Source organism: Rhinolophus sinicus, linkage group LG02, assembly GCF_036562045.2.
Source record: "Rhinolophus sinicus isolate RSC01 linkage group LG02, ASM3656204v1, whole genome shotgun sequence".
Lineage (NCBI taxonomy): Eukaryota > Metazoa > Chordata > Mammalia > Chiroptera > Rhinolophidae > Rhinolophus > Rhinolophus sinicus.
The window spans coordinates 107816825-107838379 of NC_133752.1; the positions used below are offsets into that span (position 1 = coordinate 107816825).

Sequence of the window (21555 nt, forward strand, 5' to 3'; positions counted from 1 at the left end):
GGAAGATAGGAAACAACCACCATTAGTGCATGAATGCTGTGGCTCTTCCACCGCCCTCCTGCTTTCTGCAGTATCTCAGACACCGCCCTGCATCCATCACCCTCACTGCCCTCTTCTCCTTCACAGCTTTGTTAGTAAAAGAAAAAAGAGAGACTTTATAAAGTCGATCTTAGCTCAACCAGTCCACTTGCATTCAAAAGAAAACCTGACAGAAATCACTCCCATTCAGAAGGAAGGCTGAAAGCGGCTTCTGAGTCACACTCTCGTGTATGTTCCAAGTGCTCTCCTGGGAAAAAGTACCAACACGCATCACAGAGTTAGATGGAGTCAGAGAGGACGGAGGCTGCTTAAGCCCAACAGTCAGAGTAACACACAAGCAAAGGTCCAGCTTCCCATTTCAAACAGAGTCAGGACACAGGACGGCTCAGCTGGGGGTTCTCACGCAGGCATCGCATGAGACTCAGCCTAGGAGCAGCTGGGGCTGGAGGACCACTTCCCAGGGGCTTCCATTCCTCCCCACAGGGACCCCTCCACAGCTGCTGGCCTGTCTTGATGATATGTCAGTTGGCTTCCCTCAGAGCGAGTGTCCATGGTTCTAAAAATGTCATTAGGTCATGAAATTATCACAACTTTCTATATTTATGGGAAGCCAATATTTATGAGGCTCATCCTGTAGGGGTTCCCCACTCATTCAAAGGTGAGTACTAATAATACTCCTACTATTACGTATGTAGCCCACCATCTTCTACCGTTGCAGAGCCTGGTCCATCCGAATGAGAACCGACTTCCAGGATGAAGGCTCTTTTGACCTTCTGGCTGGAATGTGTGCAAATAGGATTTTTGGGAAAGAAGATCCTTGTTAAACTAAATTATTTGGGAAGAATAGGGACCTAGGGAAATAAGTCTGGTCCAGAAAGAAGAAAAGAAAGTGGGAGAAATATGTGGAACTGGTCCTGGAAGAAATGAGGTGGTCAGGCTCCGGGGAGGGTCTAGGAGTTTGATCTGGGAAGTCCCCTCCCCTTCTCCATCTTTATCTCCTCATTTCCCCTATTATACCCTCCTATTTTCCTTGATGTAATTATTCCCCGCCTGCCCCCACCCTCCCCACCCCCCGCTTCCATTTCTAAGCTGTCTCCATCAGATACTTCTAATAATAAACCTGGATCTAGCTCGGCAAGGGAAAACAGAAAGGACTAACAAACATGAAAATGTGCTCAAACACGCTAGTTAACATAAGAAATATAAATGAAAGCAAAAAGAGGGCTATGGAATACTGGATAACAGGAACACACTGGGACTACAATCACTAGATGGAATAGCAAGGTCGTGGGGTACGGGGCCTGTCCCTGTGCATCCGTTCTCGCATGTGGGCAGGAGAAGGACCTCCATTAATAGGACCCGTGACGAAGTCAGACTGGAGGAAAAGCAGGCTGAGGCCTCAGATCTGTACGTGTGAGTAGCGGCCAAGAGGACATCTCCAACATTCACTTCTTTCGAAGCACATTTCTCACAACAGCTTTTGCGGACCTCGCCATGGCTCCACCCTGCCAGTTGACTTCATTTTCAGCAAATGGCCTGAATTGCGCGGTTCCATTCTGAGCGCTCTTCAGCCTGAGAGGAACAGGGTTCCGCCTCTCAGCCTCCACGAACCTCTCCTCCTGAGCCAATGATTCTGTCCAGTCATGATCTTAAGGCCCACCTCTCCACCCAACATTCAATACTTTCTCTGTAGTATTTAGATCAACCGCTAGTTGCCACCTAAATTCAATTTCTAAGTGACACTTTGAGACCATCTTTCCATCGTCTTCCAATTGCCTCAGGATGCAGCCCAAATTCCCCAGTCTGGTGCGGTCAGCCCACCTGGGCCTAGCCCGTGCTTCTCGTGTTGTCTCTCCCCGTCATGTACTCTCTGACCCAGAGTCCAGTTTCCTCACTGTTCCCCATAAATGCCAAGTTCGTGTTGTCCTCCTGTGCCACACACTTTCCTCCTCTCTTTCCACTGAGGGAAACCCGTCAGGCCTTGAAGTCCCAACACTGCTAGCTAAGTCCTCTCCCTACCCCCCGGTGCCCACAGCACTTATTGTTAGAATAGTACTTTGTTATAGCACTGTTTGCTATACACTGTTGTTCATAAATGTCTCATCTCCCCCTCAAACACTGTAATATCTTTGAGAACGTAGCCCATATTACATGTAGCATTTCTTCTGTTTACTTACAAAAAAATAAGCATTTTGTTGTATACCCCTTAACAAACAACATCATGCTCAAGATCAAAATAGGGACTTTACAGGTGTTCATTGAATAGTACTGTGTTTTGGGGGTGGGGGAACATATTAAGAGCCATGTTCACCTGCATTCAGCAAACACACTAGGATATGGTTATAGGATCAAGACCTTAAGACTGACAGGATTCTGATTTCAGATGGACTAAAATAACTCCTATCTCCATTCACAAAGGTTATATAACCAGACCTGGACACGCAGGACATGCTAATGTCTTCCGGGAGAATTGAAGCTATTCTTCTCTGAGCACAGATGTCACAGGCTGACTGGGTTTCATCCGGGAGCAACATATTGTCTGGTTAAGTCTTTATATAGAAAGTGATTTGTCTTCCACTTTGCTATGTTAAGCAAGGTACAGCAAAAAAATTTCCACTGAACGAAACGTGAAATTTCTGCAATGGGCCCTCCATGGTGTTGTCAGAGAACACGGAATGCGTGGTGGCGTGGGACACACCGAATCTGGAGTCTGGCTGGCCGTCAGTCGCACGGCAATCTCAGGCAGATGGCGTTACATCTGAGTTTCACTTTCCCCGTCTATAAAATGGCAGCGGTGGCAACTTATACTCCAGTGTCACTTACACTTTATTTATATTTCTGAGTACAAACTCATACACTCTTTTTCATTCAATGTGTTCTAATGTATTATTGTCATTATTTATTTTGATACTTCCACCTAATTTGACTAAGCTATTTCCCTGTTGTATTTCTATTTGGTGGCTTTTTGGAGCCAGAGATCCTCCAGAGCTTCAAACCTTTTACGATCCCCCTCTTGACTCCTCATAACATCCTGACTCACTATCAAACCCAAACGTTTAAGTGTCGCACAAGACTGTTGGGGTCCTTGCCTTGCTCACCCTTCTGGGCTCCTGTGCCCCCGCATCACCACCTTGGCTTTATGCTCTGCCATGCTTAAACACTGCCATCCTTTGCCCAGCACTGGCCTCTCCCTCCCCGTGGGAGGTCTGCCAGCAGCGCCTTCACTTTGCTCTCTGGCCTTGGCTTAGTCATCACTTTCTCTGATTCCTCCCCCAACCGGCTGCAGCCCCTCCCATGTGCCCTCTGTGCACACTTGCTAGTCAGCCTTGTTCCTCTTGGGCACCGCCTGTCTGCTCGCCTGCCTCTGCTGTGTGCCATCTCCCCAGCGCTCAGCACGGCCCTCGAGGCTCAGTAGGGGCTTGGTGAGTGTTCAGCTCTGGATCATTAGGAGTAAAGTTTGAATGGTGCAAATGAGTTTGCTAACATACAGGTCAGATCACTTCCAGTGACGACACACTGTGGAGAAAGTGTTTAATTTTCACAGGAAATGCTGGGAGAATGAAAGAAAAGAATGTTCTCAGATACCAGCTGAAATTTAGGCCTTTACTGAGAGACTAATGTCTTGCTTCTTTCATTGGTTAAGTCAACAGACATTTTTAAGGAGGAACTACTTACCCCCCACCCCACATACACAGACAAATATCACTTGGGTCGTCTCCGCCCTTAGGGACCTGACCGTTGGCTGGGCAGACAGTCCTGTAAGTGGAAAACTATAACAGCTTTAACAGAGTGCTAAGAGGGCCTGGAAGGGAAACTGAGTATCTAAAAGGAAAAGATTTATGGTTGACATTTGAGCAGCAACTTAAAAAATAAGCCAGACTTTAGCAGAAGTGGAAGCAGAAGAAGGACGCTTCAGGCAGAGGGAAGAGCACAGATGAAGGACAGTCAAGGACCACAGTGCTCAGGAATCAAAAGACGCCTCACACTCAACTTCACGAGCAGCAAACATCTGGGAACCCACGCTCTGGTTTTGTTCTGCTCTTTAGCAGGACTCACTACACAAGGTGCTGAGTGTCAGTTGATTTACCTTCCAGTAAATGATACATCCTAGAGTGTAAAGCCTGTGTGTTGTTCCTGTCTACACCTAGCAACTACCCCAGTGACTTCAAAATGCTTGCTAAGTCAGTGTGATTGGAAGGTTAGGATGTCTGACCCCAGGGCTGGAAAGCAGATGGAAGGGAAGGGCTGGGGCGGGCCTTCTAGTCCACGGAACACAACATGGACGTCACTCTGGAGCAGACAACAGGTCTTGACTCACAGGGGATGGCGAGGAGGCTTCTTAAGGAAATGTCATTGGCACAATGAGTGACGGGGTAAGAAGACCTGAAAGCAGAGGTCGGCCACCATGCTATTAAAACTGTTGGGAAAGGAGCAAAACCATCCATAGAGGGAGAAGGAAAGAGTTTTTAGGGAGGGTAGGTAGAACTTGTAACTGCTTGACATGGTAAGTGTGGGTGACTGTGGTTTGAGACATTTATACCAAAGTCGTTTTTTAAAATTGATCTTATTTAAGTAGAAATGACATAGAAATGTGTTTTATGTTATAACCTCACATCCCAAGGTGAAAATGGATGTTACGTTTGAAACATACACACACACACACACACACACACACAGAATCACAGGGGTACAAAAAGCCCAGTATTGTTCATGAAGGATCATTATAACATGAACAGAAAGTGAGACATGCCATTTCAACATAAGTATTCTCCTATCATTTAATTTATGAGTCTGTTTCATAATTTAGGAACTTGTTTGTGTATCAAAATGTCTGCCATAATGTAGACACAAACAATGAAGATACAAGTCTAACTTACTAACTTTTGAGAGTTCCTGATCATTCAAAGGTAGACCACGTCACTGGGCCCAGGGATGATGTCACTGGCTAACAGTAGGGTCCTTGGTCTGAAAAGTTACAAATGGACATAAGCATAAATGAGACACCTGAGAAGGGCTCTGCAGCATATCCAACAAGTAGGTTCTCTTGGAAAGTGAGCTTTCAACGCTAATTTTTTTCGGAAATGTATACATGTTTTCACTGCTAGAGGAAATCTCAGTCTTACATGATTATTATCCTTAAAGACGGTGTTATGAATATCTTTTAACGTACAAGTGTCTTAGAGCTAGGATAGGACAACACATCACAAAGCAGGAGGCATCCACGCTGATGGCGACAGGTGATCCTCCCAGTCATTACACGAAGTCCACAACGCGTACTCGGCATTTGAATACCCTCAGGAAGAACTAATAATAAGCACCGGTGCACCATGAGCCAGGACAGAGTGACCCAGAAAAACCTTTATAACAAGGGTTAAGTCCTACGGTTTGGACTAATTCATACACATGTCTATACCTTCGATAATCAATCGGAGCGGGTATGCAAAAAAAATCAGGCAGCAAGCTGAAAGGTGCACATACGTTTGATTTTTCCCCCCCATAATTTGGGTCAGGGGCGGGTGACATATTCTGTATCTGGGAAGATACCCAGGTCTTAAGCACTCCCCTTGGAATCTCTGAGAAAGCAGGTGACAGAGGAGCGACGCGCGACTGAAGGCACCCGCGACCCGACCGCCTTCTCCGCAGCGAGCACACTCGGGGGGGCTCTCCCACCCCGACCTCCACCAGGACGGCCGACCGCCGGGGCGGGGGACAGCGGGCGCCGTCCAGAGGCGAGGGGTTGAGTGATCCCGGCTTGAGGGGGACGTGGGTCGCCGTCCTGGGGGGCGGTGGTTACGGTCACGGGGTGTTGTCACTGTCTCGGGATGAGGGAGGCGGACGTGGGTCGCTGTCCTGGGGGGCGAAGGTCACGGTTCGGAGGGTGTTGCGGCCCTGGGTGAGGGGGTCGGGGGTCGCTTTCCAGGGACAGGGGTGGCGCGGTCCCGAGGGGGGCAGGGTCAGTGTCCCGTGGTGAGGGGGCCGGGCGTCGCGGTCCAGGGGACCGCCTGCCGCCTCGGGTCTCGGTGGGGCGGTGGGGCTGGTAGGTGCCGGGCGGCGTGAGCGGGGTGGGCGGGGCCTGGCTGCGTGCGCGCCCGCGCCAATCACAGGCGCCGCTGGGAGGGGCGCGCGCGCGCAGAGCCCGTGAGGAGGGGCGGGCCGGACGCCACTCACGGCCAATCTGGGCGCCGCGCCTCCATGACGTCAGGCTCTCCCGGGCCCCGAGCGCCAGTCGGCGGGCCTGGCCGGTGAGTGCGCGGGCGCGCGGGCGCGCGGGCGCGCGGGGCGGGACTTCCGTCGAGTCCCGGAAGCGGGAGCTGTGTGTTCTCATGCGAACGGGAAGGAGCGTTGGGGCGCCGGAGTCGCGAGGTTGAGACATTTTCGGGCCCGAAACGGGAAGGAGCTGCTGCCGTCCGCCGCCAGCCCGCGCCGTGCCGCCCCCCGCCGCTCGTCCGGGCCGGCCGCGCCCCTGCTCCCGCCCCTCCCTCACGGCCCGTCCGCGTGTGGCGCGGTCGCCGGGCACCGGGGCTGCGGCGGTCGGCGGCCGGGCGGCGGCGGCGCTGACAGGTGAGCGCGGCGGCTGGGCTGCTCCCGGGCCCTGTCCCTGCCCCCGTTCCCCCACCTACTTGGCCTCCGCCTCGGACCCACGCCGCGCCCGCCTGTCACGGGCCGCCATCTTCCCGGAGGACGCGGCCGGCAGGACCGGGCCGGACAGAGCCGGGCGGCGGCGAGGTGCAGTGCCAGAGTGCAGAACGGGGCCAGGATCTGGCAGGACTGGAGCCCGAGCAGGGGCAGGTCGGGGGTCTCAGCCTAGGGTCCGGGCAGAACAGGGCCGGGGGCCGAGCAGGGGTAGGGCCCGGGTCTTAGCTTGTGGTCTTGGCAGAACCGGGGTCGCAGTCCGGGGTCCTGGCAGGGCCGGGGTTGGGTCAGGATAGGACTGGAGTCCGGACAGGGACGGGACCCCGGCAGAACAGGGCCGGGTCCGGTCCCCGCTGCGAGTTCGGCCCGCACTGCGGCGGCCTCGCCCTGCCCTCCGCCCCGGAGTCCGGGACTGCCGGACGGGCGGGGAGGGGACGGGGTCATTCGGACCAGGAAGTGGGGATCTTGTTGCTCGGTGTGTGTTTGGGAAGCTCCCGTTTTCTTGATAGGCTTGTATAAGCAGATTCTGAAGGAATTAGAAAGAAATCAAATGTGAATATGTCCCATGTTTGAAATAGGGCCAGGTGACACAGTGGAGAAAGGGATAGGTCAGGAATCTCTTACCACCTGCTTCTTGATCGAGTCCAGTCTTAAGTGCCCTAATCTTAAGTGGAAGTTTGAAGTTTTGGATAACTGAAAGAACGAGATTTCCCTGGACTGTGTAGGGAAATTAGCTTTTAATTGTTAGAGTTTTTAAAACATGTAATGCCAACTTGAAGACGAATGTTGTTAAGTAAGCAGACAAGTTATTTTCCCTTCGAAAGTTCTTTGATATTTAGCTGGTCTTTTAAGTTGTGTTAAGTATTTAAAACGCACTTGAAATAGGTGCTAAGTTGTAGTTTGACCACGGGGAGGGTGGGAGAAAAGTGATGTTCACTTCTCTGCAGTGGTCAGATATTATGTGCAGCGTGCAATTTCCATGCTTCCCCACCTGCCTGGCTCCCTCTAATTTACAGTCCGGGTAATTGACAGAAGTTGAAATGGTTGTGGCTTTTCAACTTTTCTCTGTATTTAATATACTGAAAGGCAGTTTTTTAGGCAAACTATAAGAAATCACATGAGCAAAGTTTGCTTGAGTTGGTTTAAAGTGAAATACTTTCTGCAAGACATCAGATTAGCAAGTTTATTATTCAACCATAAATTTGATTTGTGTACTTCTCTTTGAAACTTGTGTTTGATTAGGAATAAATTTCATCCTGTATTTTGAAAAGTTAATGTGAGATGACTTGTTTACATGAAAGAATGTCATAGCTTTTTATTGATTAGGAATTACTTAGAAAGAGCTTCACTTGATATCTAAAAGGGGAATAATAACATCAGCCTCATGGCTGTTGTGACACGTTGATGTTGGCTGTTTTTACTATTTTTTTAATTTCTGAGGTTTTTATCAAGAATTTGAAAATGGTGCTTACCTTATTACTATTTTCAATATTCTTTCCGTGACTGTCAATTTTAATTTAGCAGAGAAAAAATTTTTTTTGCTTGATCACCTGAATGTAGATGTAGAGAAGGGCATTATGCTATATTTGAGTAGGAGCCAGAGCGGCAATAGATGATAATATGGATACAAAAGAGTCCTAGCACTCATTTAAACATGTTTTGTAGAAGAGTGGCTGAAATTAAATGCAGCACATTCAGGAAGAAATTCGATTTTGTTTAGTGTTCCTAGGGATTGCGTTCTTTAAAAAAGTTGAGATTTGGAGAATTTCTTGAACTTAATATGATTTCTACAAATAAGCACAAACTTTGACAAATACATATTTAAAATTTGTGGAAACATATTTTACTTAGTCATTTGTTTTTATGAAGCAGTCTTTCTATATCATAAAACAATTCTAAAATACTTAAGTGCAAGTTGGGAATCAAGTTGTTGATGATAATAACAATAAAGGGTGCCTTCAATTAGCCCACTCTGCATGGATTTGCAACAATATTCACAAGTTTTTGTAGTGCTAGGCCTGTGGTTGATGTTAGCAACCAAGAAGCGGCTGACAGACTCCTTTCATTTTTATTTCAGTGTCGTGCTGGTGTTCATACTTTTCATAGCGATAACTAGGATTATAATCTAGGTCTAATTTTAGTAACGTGTTATCTTTATAATAGTTCCTTGAGATTGCAAAAAGATGTGTAGATATGTTACTTTAAATTCATTTGTTATTGTCCTAATGTTAAAGGCACAAGTTTTAAATATGCTTTTATTAACACATGCTTGTAACCTTGCAGTTCTCATGTTTAAGGACTTTCTTTTTACATTGGTAAATGCAAGAAAATTTCAGTATATTCTTGTAATTCCTTCTATGACATCATTGACTTGACCTTTTGCTAATAGAGACAAGAAAATAAACAGATGTTGTGTTTATGGAAAATACATTGTTAAAAAGGACACTGCTGAAGGGGTTTTGTTGCTTATGCTCTTTTGCTCTTTTGTAAAACTTTATTCCTGTAAAGAGTTCTCCTTTTTCTGTAAGCTAATTTTACAGTATGCAGTAAATGAGGCACTGCCTCTGAGAGGGTTAAACTCACCAGACCTGCCTGCTGTTAGTTTAGTGTAGTTCAATTTAAACATTTTGCTCCTAATTGTTGCACTGGCTGGTGTCTTTGGAGCTCCTCTACTGGAGTTACCATGATTAGAAAATGAATTTCTTTATTGGCATATGGAATTCTAAGGTAGAAAGCCATTAGGTTCTCTTTTTAAAAGGATGATAATTCCAACACGGAAGTTTTTTTCCTAATATTCTAGCGGTTTATTTTTCCTGAGTGTAAATGTCTTACTCCGGAACAGGGAAAATTAGCTTGTTTCCTCCCCCCTCCCCCCATACCTTTATGAACTGTCTTTACCCTTTTTCTGGTGAGTCTGTGTGGCTCCTATTTAATCATGATGAGTTGCAGGTGAATGATGCCATCCCTTTCGTGCCTTCTGTCAGGGTATAGTTCCTTCTTTAGTGTCACCCCTCCTTCCCTGCTAGGGAGACCTGGGCCACAGAGTGCAATGTGTAACGCGGAGGACAATTGATATTTACTTGAATTTGAACGCATGTTACTTAATTTGTAGTGGGAGTTTGATAATCATTGAGACAAGACTTATCGTCACTGAAAATGTTCTTTATGAAATCTGATATGCAAAAGTCTTGGCTTAAACACTGATAAATTAGGATGGCATCATATTTATTTGCGTGATAAAAATAAAATGCTCTCTTTTATTTACACGACCATTTTAGTGACACTGCAGCCAGAGGTTGCTTTAAAGGTATATCCTTATCATTAGGACCTTTAAAAAACTCCTCAGTGACAGTCCCCTGCCTAAATAAGAAGCACCCAGGCCCCTGAGCACAGCAGGCCTGGCCCCATGGACCCTTGCCATCTCTGCCTCCTCCTTGCTGGCAGGGAACGCCGGCTGCTGACCCCCCTCCCTCACCCCAACCCCAAAACCATGGTGTTGCCTTTGCTCTCTATATTTTATTTGCCTGAAATTGAATAATGTCCTTTTTTTTAAAAACTTAATTCCTTAACCCATCTTTATAAATGTATTTCAGGAGTCCTCCAGAAATCTCTTCCTTCATTTCTAAGGTATTGATGGGTGCTTCCCTGTGTCCATAGCACCCTAGGCATAGCACCTAATTAATGAGGAAATTACTTGTGGGCAAGATCCTTTTATGTTGTAACCTCTTTGCCCAGCCCAGGGCCAGGTACACAATAGACGTTTAGTAAACTTTGTTCAACTGGAGAGATAAAGGCACACCTAAAGACACCTCTCACCTCAGTTTTTGAGAAATTATTTAAAGATCATACATCTGCATGCTTTCATAAGCAAACAAGATTTTCACTAGAAAAGGGTATAACAGAAAGTGCATAAAAGTTGCATTTATAAAGTGTTAACTGACTTGATAGCTGCATCTTGTGTATACAGTACTGTTTCCGGTGGAGTATAATCTACATGACCTAGATTATACTTTTGTTCGGTCTTCAAAAATGTGCCCCCTTTGATAACAATACATTTCTTACCTTCTTTATTTTGCTTTAAAATTAATGCAAATTTTATTACCCCAAAACAAAGCAATTACAATCGGGAGATGTATTTTTAAACTTAAGTGGATTCCCCCCCCCCCCCCATCATTGCTCCCCCCACATTATTGCTGCAGGGCCTGGTTGGAGGTGGGCCACTGAGAGGAAAGAATGTGATTCCTTCCTTCCTTGAGCACGTGTTTTTGATCAATCAGACACCAGCAGTACAATGATGAATGGTACCAGAGCTTTTCTCTAAAGCTGTGGTCTAGAAGAAATTAGGAAAGTTGAATTGTTTTCAAGGAAAGAAGACTGGCATTTGGACTCTCCAAGCTTCCGTGCATGAAACTTCTTGATCGCTTGTCAACTCCACGCTTCCTGGAGCAGCCCTGTTATGACGATTGCATTTATTATAATATATTTTGTGGCAGGCACCCCTCATTTCCCTTCCCTGCATTATTTTTCTTTGTAGCACTTGTTGTTACATTATAACATGCCATGTAATTTGTGTATTTTATGTATTTTCTGTCTTATACTTGAATGTAAACTTGATGAGATCGAGGGTTTCCGTCTACTTTATTGATATGAACCCAGACTTTAGAATGGTACATAGTATGCACTAAATAACTTATGAATAAATCCCAGGATTATGATGGTGAACAAAAGGGATAAATTGCCCACCTTTCTGGAGCTTGCTGTCCACTGAGACAGGTAGATGGTCACATACTCAGGTGTGAGAGTATGCGGTGCTCGGAGACCACTAGGCCTAAGACATTAGGTGGTTTCCTTCCCTAAGGAAGGGTGGGTGGGGTACCGCGAGCCCTTCTAGGCCAGAAGGATAAGTATGTGTATGCGAACACGCTGAGCTGTGGAGGGGCTGAGCGCTTTGGAGGAGCTGATTTGAATGAAGCTGAGGAAGAAGGACTGGGAGAGGCGGAGCTGGGTCCTCCTGGATCTAGGAGGTCCTCGGAGATGAGTTTTGTTCTGTATCCTCAGAACAGTGTAGTGTTTTAAACAGGAGCTCTACATTGCCTTCTTTACGTGATAATTCTGTATGGAGAGCGGCGTGGAGGGGAGGAATGAGCACATAGAGACAGGTATCACGTCGCCCCAAGGTAGACAGCCCTGGTTTAATTGAGGAGTAGCTCGTTCAGAACCCTGCATTTGTATTACACATACTCATAGGTGTTTAAAAAATACTTTAAAAATGTGCCTTAAATCTGCTAGCATTTGTTGGTTGTTAAAATTGTTATTTCAGCTTTTATTAAGGCAGACTAATTAACAAGATTCCTTTTTTAGAAACCTGAAAAATGAGATCATTTTGTTTCCAGGATTCAAAAAGCTTTGTTTTATCGTTCAAGCTCAAAATACAGGAATAAAAACATAGTGACCAATTTGATAGAGCTTTACAAGTTGCCTCAATATTATCTCTCTGAACATGTTAAATGGTCCCTTTTCAAATATTTTTTTCTGAAAATATCAAGTCCTTTAAAAACCTTCTGAACATTTTTTTTCTTTCTCTTTGTTGGTTACATTATAGTGTCTGTTTCATTGTGGACATTTTACCATCTGTATAATTTCTGTGTTACCACTTACACGAAATTCCATACAGACTGTGTAGTACTGTAATCCATTGCTGCCTTGCTTATTACAACTCCACATAGTCAGAGATAATACCAGGAATCTTTAAAAGCAGACTTGAAGTTCCTGTGGAAAGTTACCTATTAAAAATCTAGACATTTGAAACGCAAAAGCATTTTTTTCTTGTGTTTTTAGCAGGTAAATAAAAACATGCAAATAATTGATAGTATGCTGGTTGTCATTTAGTGTGGAAGCTTAGTTTGAATCCTTTTTTGAATGAAACTTTCGTTGGCATTATTGTAAGGTCCATGTTCCTTTTTGACTAATATCTGTATCTTCAGTGACACTTGCTATGTTTCTGGTTTCCATTCAATGGGTCACTTGGAGTACAGGCCATTGTACAAATGAGTAATGATGAATCAGCAGTATTTGCTTCTTCACACCTTACATATCTAGGGCGGGGAAGGGCAATCAGTGAAGACCAAAGGACAAATGAGTAAGGCAGTTGACAGTAGTTGCTGTCTTGCCTGCACCCTTAGGTTTTCAAGGCTCCTCCCCGTTTCTTTCATACGTTGATGAGTTTTCCTGTACTCTGCTGAAATCATGATCTTTCAGGGCTCAGTGCAGGAGAGTCAAACCTCAGTGTGAAGGCTGGAAGGAGAACAGAATTACCAAAGAGTGCTTTGAGATCCTAAGTGACCATGAGTTTGAGTACTGAAGTCAAGCCCACAACTGTGGGCTTACTGTTCCTTTCAAGTTCAGAATATTGAGAAAGCATTTGATTGTCATTGTGGAGGTTTTTAATGTGTAACTCAGTATAAGTTTTTGTAAAATCACAAGATTACAGCTCAAGATAAAAAGATCAGCTGTTTCCCTAAAGTCATCATTTTGCCACAAATTGTATTACTAGTTAATTTTATGAGCAGGTGAATAAAAGCTGGATCATTAACTTGCAGTTTACAATTTGCTCTGTGGGGGTGAGATTAGGGAATTTTGTTGGTAATTTGTAAAGAATACGTTTATCAAATGTTTGATAATAACTAGCAATACATTTAATCAGCCTTAATCCAGTTGCATGAGTATTTTGTGTTTATCAGTTTATTCCTGTTTTTGTCACCTGCCTGGAATTACAAGACCCAGAGGGAAACTTTTAATTCTTTTTGACTTTTCATGTAGTATGTGGTGTGAATGAAAAAGCACTTTGAAGTAGGACATTCTCTGAGACTGAGTTTTGGTCTATATTATTTTAACTGAGATTTGATAACAAGTTTCTGAATATAATGGTCAGAAAAATAGTGTAATATTGCAGTTGTAGTCTTAGGATTTCAGAAACTCAAGCCCACAGAGGTAAAGTTAATTAGAAATCAGTTAGCTGGTGGCAGAGTGAAGACTATAACTTTGGTGTCTTCTCCAAGTTCAGGTTTCTATTGCACTGTAATTATGGAACGCACATAAAATACTTCTTAGGGTATAGTCTTAACAATGGACTTTCAGTAGAAAAATTGAAATTGGTGAGAGTCTTATTGCTATAGACTGTAAATCGGCATTTTACTGTTTTTTTTTTGGTTTTTTTTTAAGCAGATTCTTAAAGCAGCTCTTCAACTGTGCTTTTTAAGCATTGAATTAAAGTATTTGTTCCAGGAAAATTAAAGGTTTTGTTTGCCATTTTAGGTAATTTAACCTATTAACAGTCCATTTAGGAAGGTGCTAACAGGTCTTCCAGCTTGTCTCATAGATTCAGACTGCGGTTATTACATGTTTTCTCTGAGAAATCTGCTAAGAGAAGTTCATGTCACCAGTGGCCCCTTCCTGAAACTGTCATCCGTCAACCTCACAGCCACACCGACCGAGCTCGGCACTCAGGCCTTGGCAGTCAGCACCTCCGTCCATGCTGTCATTTTTCTGTAGAGAGAGAAGTGACGCTGTGAGCATTGTGCCACCTCTCTGGGCCTTCCGTTTACCACGCTCCGCGACGACTGCTCGCGGCCGGCTGACTTTCCATGGGGCAGCCTGTATCTCTCCTACAGAAGCCAGGAGCGCTGCAGGCTGCAATAGTTCTGCCCTAATAGTGTGTTGGCTTATAATTCACAGAACCCAAAGCCCTTGCCTTTTTAAATTTAATTTAATTTTTTTGTCATTTGCTCTTCAGAACACCTGTTTTACTATTTGGGAAACTGAGGCTTAGAGATAGTTTGCTTTACATCACGAAATGAGGGAAGAGCAGAAAATGGAATCCGTCTAGCTTCTCGCTTCCAAGTCTTTTGCAGATTGCACCACTGGAAAGCATGGACGTCCTAGTCCTATGTAGCAGCTCCAGGTAACTGGAAGAGGTGAGGGCTGGCCACATAGCATAGCTAAGCGTCAGGTATGCTGGCTTTTATCGGAACGTTTTAATAGTAGTTTGTAAATTGCTGATCGTTGAGGCCCAGCGGATCTTACCTCAAGGCCAAATAGGAGCTTGGCATTTTTGGAGCTGATTCTGATAGTTTGCTTGGAACTTTCATGGAGGTGTTGTTAGGGTCACCGTTTGCTGAACTGTCATCCTAACTGGCGTAGGGTTGTGATCCAGTTACTTATGGAGTGGAGCTGTGTTATGCCTTTGGGATGTCAAACTGAGGTTATCCAAAGTCGTGTGTGGTTTTTCATTCATTACTGTAGAACTTTAATTCTCTTTGGAAGTAGTACCACTTCTGTAAGGAACACTTCATCTTAGGGGTAGTCATTGGAGTTTTAATATTAACTGATTCGCACTGTCAGCTTGGAAAAGGGAAAGTGCATTCAGTTGTCGTATCTAATTTTGAGGATTGTGGTTAGGTTCTGTGTTTGGATGCAGTGGGAGTTCATGGCTGTCCAGCTCTAGTCTGTCTCTAGTAACAGTAGAGATTACTTTTACAGTAAAGATTATGTTTTTAAAAACGTGCTCTGTGCTGTACATGCCCTAAAAATGCCCACAACAGGTAAAATAGGAGTGTCACCTGAGAGTGGGGGGTTGGGGTTAAATTCCTCTTTAGACTCCCAGCCTGTTGTTCACAGATGGACTTGAGGGGTGGGGAGCCCTTGAACTTATGAGGCAGTGTTTAACATTTTTCAGCTATGTCTGTTTTTCCAGTGAAAAGACTCCTAGCTTTCAGCAGATTTCAAAAGGATCTTTGACCTCTCCCTTCAGTACAAATAAGAGTTTTAGTGTGTGTTTGCCACTTAGGAACTTCTTCAGTGATTTATTGTTATTTTGATGATGAAATATAATTTTTTAGTGTAACCTTGACTTTGTATTTAACTGTTGTATATGTTTAGATCCCAATGCACACCTACATATATGTGTACATATACAAACATCTAGAGACTATCTAAAATAAAATGAAAATGAACTCCAAGCAGTTTTACCCTAACCTAAAAAGACTGCCTTCCCTCGGTAACACATCGTCTGCAATATGCAGAGCAGATGCTCTCACCTGGATTCATCACGCTTTCTGAGCTTCATATTTTAAAGACTAGGAATTTCTTTCCACATGCTTACTGCACAGAAGACAAAATTACTCAACGTGCATGTGCACAGTACATACTCAACATGAATGTACTGTGTGAGGATACGGTGGCTGAGAAGTAGGCAGGGTGCTGCCCTCGCAGCACCAGAGCCACAGGATCATTTGATATGCTGTGCCACTGGGTATGAAGGTTTTGGGACCCAGGCTGGGGGTGGGGGCTGGGAATGACATCTCAGCTGGCCTTGCTTGTTGTCAGGGTGTCCCCAGAGCTGGCCCTCGGATGTAAGCTGAGAGGTGTTTCAGGAAGGTCACTCTGTGCAAGGATTGGTGGGGTTAAGGGGACTTCAGTAGTTGGGGTAGTGATTCAGAGATGATGGTTATCTGAGCAATTTAGACAATACAGATGGGGAGATGCATGCCTATTTGAGAGGAAGAGGTTAGAAGTATATTTTTGCAGGTTTCTGGTTTGGGCAGCTGGTATGCTGTCTTTCCTCGAGATGGATTGATTGTCATTTTTTGCTCATTTATTTGTTTTAAAAGAGAAGTGGGGTGGGAATGAATTCGAGGAGTCTGTAGGTCAAAAAAATGTTCGCCAGGAATTTGCTTCGTTGCACTGAAATTCAGCACCTGTGTTAACTGGAGCCGTGAAAAGCCGAGGATGGAAGAGCAGAATTGAGGCCCCAGGTGTGACGCTCTCCTGTGACTGTGAGCCACTCTCTACTCTGTCTTTCTCTCTTCCTCCCAGTTGTGTTGTGCTGACAAAAGCTGGTTGAGCGTGTCCTCACACTTGCTCAGGTCAGGAGTGCTCGGTAGTGTGGTTACACGGTGTCACTGATACACACTGATACAGTGGTTGCATGCACGTTACTCTTAGGAGAGTGGTTTCACAGTTTCGGAGTCTTGTAACAGAAAGTTCCTAGGAACACTGCTGTTGAATTCCGTATGCAGGTAAGGCAACTCTGAAAAGCTAGGGAATGAGAGAGTAAGGTGCGTGTGATGGGGGAAAGATGAAAGACTACCAGGCTGCCTGAGAGACGGCTTTGTTGACAGGTGAGCAGCATTGGAAAGAGGCCATAGGAAGTGCCTCTGGAAATGCCTGTCAGACTGCAGAGTTAGTCAGTGCACCCCAAATCAGTAGAACAGGCTTGAAGCCAACTCGCTGAGCTGGGAAAACCGTCTCAGTAATTATGCAGAAGGATGGAGCCGGATCACACCCGCCCAGTTCTTGCCTCTGCCGGCAGTCGGGGCAGTCGGGACGAGACCGTGGCTGGCAGCGCCTGTGGACCGGCCTGTGACCTCCGCCAGCCTGTCATCTTCCTCCTTTTGTCTCAATGCTTCTCTTCGACCTTCAAACCACCACTTCTGAGTTCAGTGAGTACCTTTGTCATTCCCTGTGTGTGCCTGTGGCAGTCTCAAAGTGTGGAGGAAACACCAAATGCCTGCATTGTTCTGGAACTGCACAGCCTGAGTCGGAGGAAGCGCTCTGTCACCAGTCCTGCCACTTATCTTCATTCTGAATATTTCTTTTCGAAGGTGCTAAAAACGCAAATCTGCTAGTGTGAACTGTCTAATCTGGAAGACTCAAATGCACTAATTTTCCATACTGTATTTTTGTTAGAATAATAGATTGTTCCAATTTTTAAAAATTGGGGAATAGAAACCTTATACCATTCAGATTATTCTTTAAGTATCTAAGTTGTACTTTATAAAGAAACAAAGTGAAAGTCTTAGGCGAAGCATTATGGTTGTGGTTCATTTGAGAAAGAGATAAGTCTGATTCCAGCCAGGAAAAAGGCCCACGTGAAGGAGCGTGTACACAGTGGGAGAGGATTCAGTTATCAGCTTGTAGGATTGCCTGTTTCGATTTACTTTTACACTTACTTCCAATCACACAGGGCAGAGGAGAGCATGGGAGTGCAGGGTGAGCAAGGAGGAGGAGAGCAGGCAGGTGTGAGTGAGTGTGTGCCGAAGCCCCAGACCCCCGCTGGGGGAGGAAGGCAGTTGGTAGAGGCCAGCCGGCTGCCCGCTGGATGGAGCAGCAAGCAGGCCACTGGCCACCTGCGGAGCCACTGCATTGTCGTTGGAGAGGCTGCATCCTGCTGCAGGGCCCCCCCCCCCCCTTGGTTTTGTCCTGGCCTGTCCCTGCTTCTCACAGCTCCCTACTGGCCCTCCCTTGTGTCTCTGTCTTTGGAGACAGCAAAGGCTGGGCATGTTAAACACTGACTAGGAGGAAGTGCTTGGCAACACAGGACAAGAGAAGGGAATGCGATCCAGACCACAGGTAATGGACCAGTGAACAGGTGGTTTTTTCCTCTGAACTCGTTTGATACAGAAACTGCTGAGAAAAACTCATTCATTTTCATGAAGTTTTTCAAGTTGTCTTATGTCCAGGCTGTGTTTGGGTCTCTTGCCTTGACTTGTGAGGGCTGGTTTTCAAGAGCTGTATAGGATTCTAATTGTTCAAGGCTGTTTCCATTTCTCCAAAGTGCTAGAAGTGTGTCTCTTAGGAATACTAAGTTCAAGAAAGGAAGAGTGCTTACTCATTAGCGTCGGTCTTGAAATGAGGCCTATCTTATCACCATTTATAAAGCTGTTTAGTGGCCTTTAATTTTTAAGGATGAGGGTTGCGTGTCCAGTAGTAAGATTTCGGGAACCCTGGAGAACTCTGGCCGGGATTGAGGAAGACAGGTACTGCATTTCCCAGGTCTGTCCCATCAAACAGCAGCGCTCACTGCAGGAGAGCCCTTTGCACTTTCTTCCGGACTCGGCTGAGCTTCACTGTCCTTTACCTGGGAAACAGTCCACATTCCAGATGTTCTTGCTGCATTTGATTAATAAAGATCAGAAGTGCCTTTGGCCTAGCAAAGCTTTTATGTAACATACTTGAAAATGGCATGTTGGTAGGAGTTAAAGAAGGTGGTCTGTTACAGGATGAAGTGAAAATATGCTATCAGTCAGGTGTGCAGTTTTTTTTTACTGAATAAATTTATATGTAGTTCCAGGACTTCTGTTTTCCCACCTCTAGTTCTGGTCCTTTGCTGCCCTCCTAGGGATATGTGTGCCCAATCTCAGTGGCACAGGGTGAAAGCAGCTTTAAGCTGCTTCCTAGCTGTGACATTCTGTCATTCATTGAAATGTAGAGTTCTAAGTTGACTTCACCACCCATCTTACTCTAAGTTATGTGCTTTCTTTCAATTGAAAAACTGTAGTCACGTGAAAAAAGTGCAATAGAATGTGATCGGCAGTCCTTGAAAAAATGAAGGATTCGTTAGAAGGGTGAGGTGAAGAATTGAACAATGTACTATATGCAGAGTTCCTTTTTGAAGAGAACTTCTGGTCTCTTAAGGCTTTTGTGGTATTGATTCTGACGTCTTGGTACAGGTATATGCTAATGCCAAATTTGGCCATCAGCAATTTTTGTTTTCATATGTAAATGAGAAAAAGTGAAGATACTGACCCAGGCAGTCTTGGGCTCTCTCCAAAAGGTGATGCTACATCTGAGATGTCAGCAGGAAGTTGGTTTCTCTCTACTCTGGACTCTAGATACATTTTTTTTGCCATCGAGGGCTGTTAGTGTGTGGCTAAGAAAAGAGATGGCATAAAAAGGAGAAGTTCAGCAGGAAGTTCCTTTGCTGCAAGTGAGAAGACTTGGGGGTGGGAGTGAGGGGACCTCACTAAGGCAAAAAAGATCTGGCTCTCGGCGTGGCATGCTGCTGCCTCGGGTTGTCATTTCCAACATGGGAAGTAGTTCTTAATCAAACGATGATAAACAGACAAATGGAGGGCAGAATACGTTCTAAATAGGCTGCACTCAGGACGATTAGCTTTTCAGCTGTGTAGCTGAACATTTTTGTTAAAAGTACGTATTTCTTATATTTCACTCCTTCCGTTTTAGGTTAAACGGGGTAGACATGCTGCACTGTATTCTGTGCAGTCTGCAGGTTTGGGCTGAGCACTTCCCAGTTGGGTTCAGGAAGGTGTGCGAGTTAGCTAAGTGCGTCCTCTGTAAAGATCCACCTAAGGTGGTTGTTAGTCATTATCATTTCCATTGCTTCTCCCTCAGGTGGAAAAAGTATGGCAGCTTCAGGAGGTGCTCTTCTCTTGGAAAAGGAATCACTGGTGATGAGAGCAGGCAATTATACTTTGAGGGCAGAAAGGCTGTCTCTATGGATGTGAGTCCCTACTCCTCTTTGCAGTTAGTTTTACAAAGTAACCATTACAGCTGAATGCAAAGTAAGAGATAGGGTCTTTCATCTTCATATTGTTTCACTGTTTCAAATGACATTTCATTTAGGCCTCTTTCTAACCAAGTACTGGAGTGGTTGGTTCCTCAGAGGTTTCGTGGGTGAAATGCTTCACTCCTAGCCAGAGGGTTAATGAGACGATCTAAACTCTGTGTTTTGTGTTTTAATAAGAATTGTAGCTAAAATGATTTTCCAAAGAATTGCCCTCTCCAAGGCAAGATAATGTCTTAAACCAATTATAACTTGTCTTAAAGGTGAAAGGGACCTTTTTCAGGTGAACATGTCTAAAAGGGAATTTAAAGAATTAATCTTGAAATTTATTGGCAGCATCTGCTTAGGAGTATTTCTATACTGGGTGCCAGTTTAGATGTGTAATTAAGCAACTGAGATTGGATTCCTTTCTTTCATTCGTGAGTGTTTTTGAGTGACATATTTACTCTGAGAAGACTCAGTGGAAAGAATGGACTATCATAGAGAAATTGAATCTTAAAAACAAAGAGCTGGAATAACATCAGGAGACAGCCATTTACTGCTGTGTAAATATCCCCTTTTCAAGCCTACAAATTCAGTTGATATACAGGTGACCCTTGAACAACCTGGGTTTGAACTGCACGAGTCCACTTTTGCACAGTTTTTTCAATAAATTGTTGGCCCTCAGCATCTGGGTTTAACCAACCTTGGATTGAAAACATTATTTTCTCATATTCTCAACCGTGGATGGCAAATTCTCTTCTGGATTCACGGTTGGTTGAATCTGCTGATGCCAAGGGCTGGCTGTTCGATTTTCCAAGGGCTATACTTGGATTTTTGGCTGCGCAGATGTCGGCACTCCAACCCCAGCCTTGTTCAAGGTCAACTGTGTAATCTGTGTAAGGTGCTGCGGAAGGTGTCCAGACTGCCCTGTCCTGAGGTGCGCACAGATTCCTGTGCTGTGAGACGGGTATGCGTTGGGCTATGACAGAGTTTGCTGACAGCTCCGAGATGCACAGTAATGCAACAGGCAGCACAGGCACATGGCATTCCTAGGCAGTAAAGAAAGTTGCTGTTACGAACATCTCCTTCCAACCCCAAAATGCTATGATTGTGCTTTAATGATTTGATCTAGCTTCTTTGATCATCTTTGTTTTGTCCCATGGATTTATTTAATTTCATAGGTCTGGAAGGTAAATTGTCTTTCTACAAAGTTATATTTAGACATTAAAAGTAACAAATTTTCACTTTTCTAATTGATTCTCAAAAGAGATCATAGAGTACTTAATTTGGGCGGTCTCTATTTTTAGTTTTCCACTTTTAGTCAAACTATTTACTTATCTAGTTGAATGTTCATTCACTGTTTCTTGTAAGATGACCCTAATAGGCTGGAGTTCTAAGAACACGAGTGTGTGCTAGCATCTTGTACTGTCCATCTCCTTTGCTCGCGCTTTGTCCCATAACTCAGAGATCCAATTCTGGTCTCTTCTGATCCAGAGACAAATTTAAATGATTTGTTTCCACAACACCCTTTTGTACCA

At 44.8% G+C, this 21555-nt stretch overlaps 1 protein-coding gene across 5 annotated transcripts in view; it reads left to right on the forward strand.

Annotated features, from left to right (window-relative positions):
- Positions 1-6352: 6352 nt before the first annotated feature.
- The window catches only part of LARP4B (La ribonucleoprotein 4B), a 74404-nt gene continuing 59201 nt past the window's right edge, over positions 6353-21555 (forward strand). Inside the window, exon 1 of one of the 5 annotated variants that reach the window (XM_074325062.1) lies at positions 6353-6600. The gene's annotated coding sequence lies outside the window, so the exon portion shown is untranslated. Of the gene's footprint in view, positions 6601-17041; positions 17172-21555 lie in introns of those variants that run through there. The other 4 variants (XM_019718064.2, XM_074325063.1, XM_074325061.1 and 1 more) reach the window with 4 other exon arrangements.